Source organism: Capsicum annuum, chromosome 12 (genome assembly GCF_002878395.1).
Source record: "Capsicum annuum cultivar UCD-10X-F1 chromosome 12, UCD10Xv1.1, whole genome shotgun sequence".
Lineage (NCBI taxonomy): Eukaryota > Viridiplantae > Streptophyta > Magnoliopsida > Solanales > Solanaceae > Capsicum > Capsicum annuum.
Genome location: NC_061122.1, coordinates 87374637 through 87386813, shown reverse-complemented (window position 1 = coordinate 87386813; position 12177 = coordinate 87374637). Strand labels below are relative to the sequence as shown.

At 32.1% G+C, this 12177-nt stretch overlaps 1 protein-coding gene across 2 annotated transcripts in view; it reads right to left on the bottom strand.

Annotated features, from left to right (window-relative positions):
* LOC107851350 (cation/H(+) antiporter 18) overlaps nucleotides 1–11636 on the bottom strand; it is a 29209-nt gene extending 17573 nt beyond the window's left edge. For both annotated transcript variants that reach the window (XM_016696331.2, XM_016696332.2), the window contains exon 1: nucleotides 11475–11636. The gene's annotated coding sequence lies outside the window, so the exon portion shown is untranslated. The remainder of the gene's footprint in view (nucleotides 1–11474) is intronic.
* Nucleotides 11637–12177: the final 541 nt, after the last annotated feature.

The window sequence follows — 12177 nt, the reverse complement described above, 5'->3', positions numbered from 1 at the left end:
ATAGAATTATTTAAACTAGTAAACTCCAAATTTATTATGGCATGGGTTATTTACTAGAGTAAAAGGTCTACTACTTCGAGAGTAGTTTGCAAGATTTTGCTATTGCACAATCTTACTACTTAGAGAGTAAATATCATATTTACTATTTCAGGAGTAAATATCAAATTTACTACTCCAGAAGTAAATTTCAAGGTTCTATTATTTTAGGAGTAGATTTAAGATAAATTTCAAACTACTACTTCGGGAGTAAATTTCAAAATAATTCATTCTACTCCTTCTGAATGTGATTTTCACAGTCAAATGCACATTTATATATCTTACTAAATATCACATTCACCTCAGGGAATGAATTTGTAATTGTAACATTTATTAAAAATTCTCATTCCTTGAGAATGAAGGATAACTAACAATTAATCAAAACTTTTCATTCTTTGAGAATGAAATATAGTTATTACAACGTGCCCTAAGCATATCAAACTATGATACCTTAAGACTTCTATTAATATTTTCCTACTTCAAAAGCAAATCGAGGTATACATATAGCTGTAGAGAATTTTCTTTATCATATCTTTAATTTCAGATTTACTTCTTTAGGAGTAAATTTTTTATTTTCTACTTCAAGAGTATTCATTTATTCTTCAAGATGAAAATATAAACAAAGTAAACATTAACGTATTACTAGCACATAACGTATTACATAAACTTTATTTATTTACAAGATTAGTGAGATACTATTAACATAAATGTAAACTAATACAACTTAACAGGAAAGTAAAACAATCAAACTATTTCATATTCATCATCTACAGGATGATTAACATATCCTTCAGGGGTTGTAAAGAAATCTGAGGCATCTAAATTCATGGGCTCAACATTATCTTCAGAGATAAAGTTTGCCTCAATATCATTATCTGTTTCGTTAAGGGACCCCTGATAGAGTTTTACCAGATGTTTTGGCATACGACAGATACGCAACTAGTGCCCCTTTCCTCAACATCGATAATATTATTTTCAGTGTTCTTCCTTGGCGTTGCTTCAGGAGCTTCACCCTTCTTTTTACACTGCTGGTGTTGAGGGTCATTGTTTAGTGCAAGGTGATCACTCTGATTAAAATATCTATCACGACCACGACCATGGCCACGACTGGGGTTAGGGCTTTTTTCACGCTTGGTTTGATGAAAATGTGCAACATTCACTTCAGGAAATGGAACAGTACCAGGAGGTCGACTTTCATGATTTCTCATTAAAAGATCATTATGTTGTTCAACAACAAGAAGATGAGAAATTAATTCAGAAAATTTCTTAAACCTATTTCTCAATATTGCTGCAACAGCATACTCGAGGCGGGAAAAGTAAAGAATGTTTTCTCTAACATGTCGTGATCAGTTATATTTTCTCCAAATAAATTCAATTACGATTTAATTTTAAACATCGCAGAATTATAATCAGTTATATTTTTAAAGTTCTATAACTTCAAATGAGTCTACTCATAATATGCGTGTGGAAGGATGACCATCTTCAGGTGGTCATATCTTTTTTTTAAATTATTTCATAATATAAGTGGATCCTTAATTGTGAGGTATTTCATTTCAAACCTTCATCAAGATGATGATGGAGAAATATCATGACTTTAGCCCTGTCTTGATTTGACGCCTGATTTTCATTTTTGATGGTGTTTGCCAAACCCATCGCATCTAAATATATTTCGGCATCCAATGCCTAGGACATGTAAGTTTATTCCGATATATCTAAGGCAACAAATTCGAGTTTGGATATATTTGACATTATTTAAGAAAAAAAAAATACTTACCTTTATTACCTATATTTGTTCGGAATGGTAGAGACTCGTGCTGATAACATGATATAAAATTTATATATAAAAGTAACAAAAGCCTAAAAAAAATAATATAAAGTTGTATGCAAAATAGTAAAGATCATCTCTCCACCATCACTTCTTTCAATATAAGGCTATGTATAGCCTAAATACTATAAATTTACATAGAGGGGTTGGGGGATTAGTTGTCACTTAGCCATATTGATATCATGCCATATGGTATCGCTTGTTGCCACATGGCATCCAACATTCACAATAATTCAAAAAAATTTCTATAAATACCCTACAATCTCAAATCATTTTTCACACAAATAAATTCTCTCATTCTCTCAAATCTCAATCTCTCTCAAATATTCTAATTATCTTCTAAAGGGCTTAATTTTATTTTTAAATTTTGCGATTACAAATATCAAGTGGAAGTTTTCTAAAGTCGCAACTTTCAGATACTTTTAAAATTTGGTATTATCATTTCATCTCTTACTTTTAATTTTTAATTAGTGTATTAATTATTAAATATTTATTTTTCTTATTTTTATATATTTTAAATATTTTTTAATTTATTTTATAATATGGATAAAATAAGAAACCTCGATAAAAGTGTTAAAAAATTTTATTCCAAAAGTGATAGTGGTAGTAAAAATGAATTGGTGACAATTTTGATAGAGATAGTTCAAGTAATAGATATACCCGTGTGCCTTTGGTATCGGTTATTCAATCTTTTGAGGAAGAAATAGGTATAGGTGCTCACAATATTGATTATGTAGAAGCTCAAAAAAATTATGATATAGAAGAATAAGATGAAGTAGATGCGATTAATTTAGATGTAGATGATGAAAATATTGATGAAACATCTGGAGTAGGAAATACTAATGTTAGATCTGAATCGGTTAATCTTCCTCCCCGTCCTCCCTGTGCCCCTACAAAAACTTGTAGAAGAACTAATATTGCATGGAAATTTTTTTTGAAAATAGAAGGAGAAACTAAGGTGCAATTCAATATTTGTGAGCTTGTATATGCGCATAAAATCGAAGGCAATAAAGGGGGTACGGGTTCGTTGATGAGACATTTAAGAGGAAAAGCATGCAAGAGAATTAAGTATTGCACAGGGTGGTGAGGTTGTTGGTGGGCCAGCACAAACTAGATTGAACCTAACAACCGGTCAATTAATTAAGAATTATAATAAAATGAAGGACCGAAAAGAAATAGCAAAAATGATAGTTGTGAGTTGTTTGTCTTTCACTTTTGCTTCTTCGAATGCTTTTATTCGTTATATTCAAGCAATTTACAATTCTATGTTTAATGGTATTCCTAGAAGTACTTGTCGTGCCGATATTTTTAGACTCCATGCATAATATATTTATTATTTATCTACATTATTAAAAAATATTCCATGTAGAATTGCTCTAACTTCTGATCTTGATTGTGCTGTTAATAAAAATGATTATTTAACAATTACTTATCACTGGATAGATAATAATTTTTTTATGCAAAAATGTATTCTAGCTTTTTGTATGATGAAGATCGTAGACATACTGAAAAATTTATTTCTGAATCTATTACTAAAGTTGCAGATTATTACGGTATTTAAAGAAAAATTTTATGTATTTCTTTGATAATGTATCTAACAACAAAACTTCTATTAACAAGTTAAAAGTTAACCTTATTCCGCCATTACCTGAAATATTTCATGTTAAGTGTGCTTGTCATATATATAATTTAATTGTAAGAGATGGACTTGAATTTTGAGCTTTATATTGAAAAGGTTCGGCTTGCTGTTGGCTTTATTCAAGAAAATAATCAAAAATCTAGAGTGAAAATTTTTAAAATCAAATGTGAACAAAATGGACTTAGATGGATATTTATGCCTGAAGAATGTAATACTAGATGGAATGCTACTTATACTTATTTAAAAAACTTGTCTTGCTTATGAAGTTCCTATTACAATGACTTTTAATCAATATTCTGGTTTTTTTTCTGAGTGTATGCTACATGATTTTGATTGGGCTGCAATTGCTGATCTTGTTAAGTTTTTTAAAAAAATTTATATAGCTACGGTTGAATTTTCTAGTGCTTATTATCCTACTGTTTGTAGTATTTTAACTTAGTTAGTCAACATTTCTTGTTTGCTTAAAGAATATAATAATAAAGAAGGTTACGAAGAAGCTGTTAGTGCTACGTTTGCTAAATTTTAAAAATATTTTATCCGCTTCCCCTAATTTACTTGATTGGTGTTATACTAAATCCATATATGAAATATAATACCATGTCCAAATTTAGTAGTATTATTTATAATGCTTTAGAGATAGGGCCTGAAGAAAACCTTCTTTGTTTACGGCTATGAGTGATGCGAACAGTTATATGGAAGCATTATATAACCATTATGCCGATTTACTTGATGAAGTCGTACCGACAAACATCACTCCAACTATCGCTCTCAAGCTCCCGAGAAGCCATCATCTTCTAAAAGGCAGACACATAATAGTTTTCCTGATTACTTTTTTGATTTAAATGTTTGGGACAGGGTTGCGACTTCAACACACATATCAAGTTCTCGAAAAGAGCTTAAGTATTATCTTCGACAGTAGATAGAGAATCGTAGAGCAAAATCAACACGTTGGATTGGAGGAAGAATAATGAAAGACAATATTCTGTGCTTTCAAGATTAGCTAGAGATATATTGAATGTTCCAATGTTAACCGTTGCATCGGAGAGCGCTTTTAGTCAAGGACGACAACAGCTTGGAGACAACCGACATTCATTGGGAAGCAATGCTATGAATGTTCTAGTTTGCCTTAGACATTACATTAGAGCGGAACAAAAAAATCAAGGAATAGAGGAGGAGCCAAAAGACGAACCGAATCTTGAAGAAATTATGACTTCAATGGAGAACTCAACACAATCAAGTCCAATAGATGGTTTTGCCCCAATTGATTTTGACTTTTCTATGGCAGTTCCCGTTAATATTAACATGCACGAGTTGGAAAAAATGATACAAAATTTGTAGATTTTTCATTCATGTAAATTATAAGTTTTGGATCATTTTGCAATCAATAAAATACAACATTCATTCACTCCTTCATTATTTTTTCATTTAAATTGAATTTCTAGTTTGAATTAAATACTTTTAATTATACATATAATGAAAAAAATAAATATCTTTTAAGTTGAAATATAGTGAAAACATCTAATGAGTATATGTTCAAAACTTCAAGTATTATTATATTAAGTAGTATACTATATACATTGTAATCTTGTATGTATATATGTGCATATATTTTCTAAAGTACTATAACATGTAATGTATATATCTTTCAACTTTCAAGTGTTATTTGAAGTAGTATATATTCTACATATACGTGTATACATTTTTTATAGAATCTAAAGTAGTACATATTTAACGTATACATGTGTATATGTTTTCTAAAGTAGTATATATATATATATAGTGTGTATATATGTTGTATGAATATTATTTGAAGTGGTATTTTAAGTAGTATATATTCTACATATATGTGTATATATTTTCTATTGACTAAAATAGTATATATTTAATATACACATGTGTATATGTTTTTAAGGTAGTATAATATGTAATGTATATATATGCTATGTGTGTATATATTTTCTCTATACTCTAAAGTAGTATATATTTAACGTATACACGTGTATATGTTTTCTAAAGTTGTATATATAAAGTTTATATATGTTGTATGTATATTGTTTCAAGTAGTATTTTAAGTAGTATATATATTATACTGTACGTATATATGTGTATATATTTTCTCTATACTCTAAAGTAGTATATATTTAACGTATACATATGTATATGTTTTCTAAAGTTGTATACATAAAGTGTATATATGTTGTATGTATATTGTTTCAAATAGTATTTTAAGTAGTATATATATTACATTGTATGTATATATGTGTATATATTTTCTATATACTCTAAAGTAGTATATATTTAACATATACATGTGTAGATGTTTTCAAAAGTTGTATATATAAAGTGTATATATGTTGTATGTATATTGTTTCAAGTAGTATTTTTAGTAGTAAATATATTATATTATATGTGACGATGTGCATGGAGGTTTTGGTTTTGGTGATAGAAATGGAGAGAGAGTTGCTCTGTTGGAGTTTGCGAGGGCTTTTGGGCTGGTGGTGGTGAATTCGAGCTTTCTGAAGAAGGAAGATCACCTGATTACTTTCAGAAGCGCGATAGCCAAGACTCATATTGACTTTATGCTGCTTGGGGGTATGGGAGTGTAAGAAGGATATGGATGTTAGATGGGATAAGGCTGCCAGCTACATCATGGAGATTGCTAGAGAAGTGTTGGGTGTTTCGAGGGGGCGGGCAGGAAGGCATAGGGGGACTGGTGGTGGAATAGAGAAGTTAAGAAGAAAATGGAGATTAAGAAGGGGGCGTATGTTAAGTTGATTGAGAGTAAAGATGAAGAGGAGAAATGGGTGAATAGGGAGGTTTATAAAGTGGCAAAGAAGGAGGCTAAGTTAGCAGTTACGGCTGCTAAGACAGTAGTTTTTGAGAGCTTGTATGCGGGGTTAGAGGAGAAAGGCGAGGAAAAGAGGTTGTATAGGCTTGCTAAGGTTAGAGAGCGGAAGGGTCTTGACCTCGACCAAGTGAAGTGCATTAAGGAGGAGGATGGTTGAGTTTTGGTGAAGGATGTTCATATTAAGAAGAGATGGCAGAAGTATTTTCATAGACTTTTGAATGAGGAAGGGGAGAGAGGCATTGAGTTAGGGGAGCTGGAGCATTCGGAGGAGAGCCGTGATTTCAGTTACTGTAGATGTTTTAAGGTGGATGAGGTCAGGTAGGCTATTCGTAGGATGAGGAAGGGTAGGGCGATGGGGCCCAACGAGATTCCAGTAGATTTTTGGAAGTTTGAAGGTGGGGCAGGCTTAAGGTGGTTGATGATTTGTTTAACGATATTTTTAAGACTGCAAGAATGTCTGAGGCTTGGAGATGGAGTACGATGATTCCGTTATATAAAAATAAAAGGAACATTCAAAGTTGCAACAACTATAGGGGTATTAAGTTGTTGAGTCATACTATGAAGATTTGGGAGAGGGTGGTTGAGCGGAGATTTAGGAGGATCATGTTCATTTTAGAGAATTAGTTTGGTTTTATGCCTAGTCGTTCGATGATAGAGGCAATCCACCTGGTGAGGAGATTAGTGGAGCAGTATAGAGAAAGAAAGAGGGATTTATATATGGTGTTCATTGACTTGGAGAAGGCTTATGACAAAGTCCCTAGGGAGGTTCTTTGGAGATGCTTGGAGGTGAAAAAGGTTCCGGTGGCGTACACCAGAGCTATTAAGGACATGTACGATGGAGGAAAGACTCGAGTGAGAACGGCGGGAGGAGACTCAATGCACTTTTTGGTCGAGAAAGGGTTGCATCAGGGTTCGACTCTTAGTCTGTTCCTATTTGCGCTGGTGATGGATGTGTTGACACGAAGTATTCAAGGTGAAGTGCCTTGGTGTATGTTATTTGCAGATAGTGTAGTGCTGATTGATGAAATGCGGGGGGGGGGGGGGGGGGGGGGGGGGTGTGAATAAAAAATTAGAGGTATGGAGGCAAACCCTAGAATCTAAGGGATTCAGGTTGAGTAGGTCCAAGAAGAAGTATTTGGAGTGCAAGTTTAGTGATTAAGGCAGGAAGACGAAGTGGTGGTGAGGTTGGATTCCCAAGTTATATGTAAGAAGGATAGTTTTAAGTATCTTGGGTCTATGATTCAAGGGAATGGTGAGATTTACGAGGATGTCTGTAATCGTATTGGAGCTGGTTGGATGAAGTAGAGGCTCGCCTCTGAAGTGTTGTGTGATAGGAAGGTGCCCCTTAGGCTTAAAGAAAAATTCTATAGAGTGGCAGTCCGTCCAGCTATGTTATATGGATCGGAGTGTTAGCCTGTCAAGAACTCCCATATTCAAAAACTGAAGGCGGCGGAAATGAGAATGTTGCACTGGATGTGTGGGCTTACAAGAGAGGATAGAATTAGGAATGAGATTGTTCGGGAGAAGGTGGGAGTCGCTTCGGTGGAGGACAAGATGCGAGAAGGAAGGCTGAGATGGTTTGGGCATGTGTGAGGAGGGGCGCGGATGCCCCAGTTCACAGGTGTGAAAGGCTAGCCTAGGATGACTTCAGGAGGAGTAGAGGGAGGCCAAAGAAATACTGAAGGGGAGTGATTAGAAATGACATAGAGCAGCTTCAGCTTACCGAGGACATGACCCTAGATAGGAAGGTGTAGAGGTCGCAGATAAGGGTAGAAGGTTAGTATGAGTATAGTAATTGTAGGACTGTGTCGATAGGTAAGAGGTGCTAGTCAGGAGAGACTGGGTGTGTATATGTTTTCTAAAGTTGTATATATAAAGTGTATATATGTTGTATGTATATTGTTTGAAGTAGTATAATAAGTAGTATATATATATATTATATTATACGTATATATGTGTATATATTTTCTCTATACTTTAAAGTCATATATATTTAACGTATACATGTGTATATATTTTCTAAAGTTGTATACATAAAGTGTATATATGTTATATGTATATTGTTTCAAGTAGTATTTTAAGTAGTATATATATATATTATATTGTACGTATATATGTGTATATATTTTCTATAAACTCTAAATTAGTATATATTTAATGTATACATGTGTATATGTTTTCTAAAGTTGTATGTAAAGTGTATATATGTAGTATGTATATTGTTTCAAGTAGTATATATATTATATTGTACGTATATATGTGCATATATTTTATATAGACTCTAAACTAGTATATATTTAATGTATGCATGTGTATATGTTTTCTAAAGCAGTATGTATTTAGTGTATTTATGTTGTATGTATATTATTTCAAGCATATTTTAAGCAGTATCTATATATATTATATTGTACGTATATATGTGTGTATATTTTCTATAGACTCTAAACTAGTATATATTTAATGTATACATGTGTATATGTTTTCTAAAGTAGTATGTATTTAGTGTATATATGTCGTATGTATATTACTTCAAAAGTAGTATGTATTTAGTGTATATATGTCGTATGTATATTACTTCAAGTAGTATTTTAAGTAATATATATTATATGGTATGCATATATGTGTATATATTTTCTATAGACTCTAAATTAGTATATATTTAATGTGTACATGTGTATATGTTTTCTAAAGTAGTATGTATTTAGTGTATGTATGTTGGATGTTTATTATTTCAAGTAATATTTTAAGTAGTATATATATTATATTGTACGTATATATGTGTATATATTTTCTATAGACTCTAAAGTAGTATATATTTAATGTATATATGTTTTCTAAAGTAGTATATATTTAATGTATACATGTGTATATGTTTTCTAAAGTAATATATATTTAGTGTATATGTATTGTATGTATATTGTTTAACGTATTTAAAATGTATATAGATGTGTATATATATAGTATATATTGAAAAAACATGTAAATTCGAATTTTAATTTATTTTTTTAACATTTTGACCGGTCAAAACTGGATTCACGCTAAGTGGGTCTGTCCCGATCAATTTCAACATATTTTACTATTTGGTCCCGGACCGAACCGGCCCGTTAAGAATGACCCGGTAACGGACCAGCCTAGGAACCGATAAAAAGAAGTGGGTCGGTGCCGGTTTGAACCGGCCCAACCGGTTGACACTCTTGCTCCATCTATCACAATGGCAAATGTGAGCCTAGTCACATCTCCTTTGACCTCCCAACTGACCTATCCTCCATAATTCAAAATCGTTTCATCCCTACCCAAACCATCAAGGAAGACATCCTCTTCTGGAATGCCACAAAGGATGGCAGATTCTCCATGAAATTAGCCTATCATTCCATCAAAGATACCAAAGAGCTGCATGGACCTATGGGTAAATATTTCAACTGGGTTTGGTACGTTAAAGCTCCTAACAAGATAAAGACCTTCCTTTGGCTAATGCACCATAATAGGCTCCTTACTGCATGCTACCTTCATAACATAGGTCTACCCATCAACAAGTTATGCAAAAGTTGCAACACATAAGAAGAAGACATAAATCGTATTTTCTTTAAATGCCCCCAAAGCAATTGACTTCTAGATTGGGGCTGCCACAGCCAGTAATTCCATTGATAGCTTTGACTCTAGAGACATCACCACTGAAAATTGGAGAGCCACCCGAAAAGCCATAGGGAACAGGGCTTAATTGGGACCAAATTATCCTTTCTGTTTATGGAACTTATGGTTGAACCGGAATGATAATTGTTTCAACAACAATAACTCTATTGTCTCCATTGCAAATACCATTGCTGCTGCCATGGAATATCATCTCCTCATTGATAACAACCCCATCAAAAGGAAAAACAACACCACGATTCATGTCAAATGGCACCCTCCAGACCCGGGCACCTTTAAGCTAAATACTGATGGGTCTGTCAAAAATCAATCTGGTAAGGAAGGGATGGGGGGTTTTGCGAAACTCTAGAGGGGATTAAGTCATAGGTTTCACCAAAGCCTATCATCATGTCTCTACCCTACAAGCTGAATTGATGGCCATTCTAGAAGGGTTAAAATTAGCTTCAGAAAGAAACTTAACACCCTTACAAATTGACACTGATTCATTGCAATCCATTATTTGCATCAAGCAAAACCATCCACAATTTACTGACATTATATTGGAGTGCAGGTGGCTGATACAAGTGCTGGGAGCTCCAACACTTAATCATATTTGCAGGGAACAGAATAGAGTTGCAGACTTGTTCGCTAAAGAAGGAGTCAGGAATGAAGTTTTGGACAGGCCGCAAATTTTGTTAGTTCCTCTATGTATGTGGACAAAGATGTAGAAGCAGACATATTAGGAACTACTTTCCCTAGGAAAGTTGCGGCATGTAATTCTGTTAACTCAAGTCGTGTAAACCTACATTCTAATTTAGGGTCTAATACGCTGAACATCTGTAAAACTCTTTATATTATCTATCTAATACCCACCCTTTTAACCAAAAAAAACTTGCACTTTTTTTTTTCCCTCCGCCCCCCCCCCCCCCCCCTCCCCCTTATTTTGAAGTTAAAACTTAACTTTTTAATGTTTAAAAATAGTTACTTTGTGAACTGACATGAAAGAAGAAAAAAAATATCATTACTTATTTATACTTGTTCAAGTTTTAAAAAATAAATTTTTATTCCATTACTATGTTCTAAATATTATTACTCCTATCGTTGACTTATACTTGTGCAATGTTTAAAAAATATATATAAACATCTATGCACAATTCAGATGAACAACCAGGGCAACTAACAACATCGGCCAGTTATAATCATACAAAAGAATGCATATCAGGAAAAGGGTATATTCAAAATTCCAAATTTACTCCTTTTTTCCAAAAAAATTCAGATGATCAATAATCAATAATGACAAATTCAGGAAGGGTGAAAGGTATCCCGTAAAATTATTAAAGGTGTACAGAAGTTTGCCTGTGAAATTAGTAAAGATACATACAAACTTATCCGAATATCAGGATCATTAAAGAAAGAAAAAAAAAGTCTATTAACTTTGTAATAAGTAGCACTACTGGAACATGCATGTGTACAAAAATAAATAAATAAAAAGATCATACCTTGTGAACTATGTTTAATTGGTTGCTTCAGAAAAACCCAACAAAAAAAATCATGGATGAGAATGGTTTTAATTTGGTTTTTGAAGGACATGGGAGAGGAAAATTTTAAGATGTATATGATGACAAATAGAGAGAATGGGAAGGGTTAGTTGAGTGAAAGTAAAATTGCTGATTTCTTCCAACTTGGAGACAAGTTTTAAATTTTTATCCCACTATACTATATCTAAATAAAATTATTAATTACTCCTACCGTTGACTTATACTTGTTCAATGTTTAATTTTTTTATTTATTTCTCAATTTATATGATATAATTTGATTTGATATAAAGTTTAAGAAAGAAAAAAATATTTTTGAAATTTATGATATGTAATAAGTCATTAATGTTTGCGTAACTATAGATCATTTCATTAAAAATAAAATAATATTTTAAAATTATACTGTTACTTAATATAGAAATATATTTTTAAAAAAAAACTGCCGAAAAAAGAAAGTGAATCATTAATTGAGATAAAGCGGATATCTATTTTTCTTATTTACTTTAGAAAATTAAGAAGATAATTATTAACTTAATTTTTAATTTATTTTTATTATTAATTTATAATTATTTTTAATAAATTTCCTAAATATTAAATTATAATAGTTCAAAAAGTGATGTAATATAATTATCATTCTATTTATTATTTACTATCTATAATAAGTGGG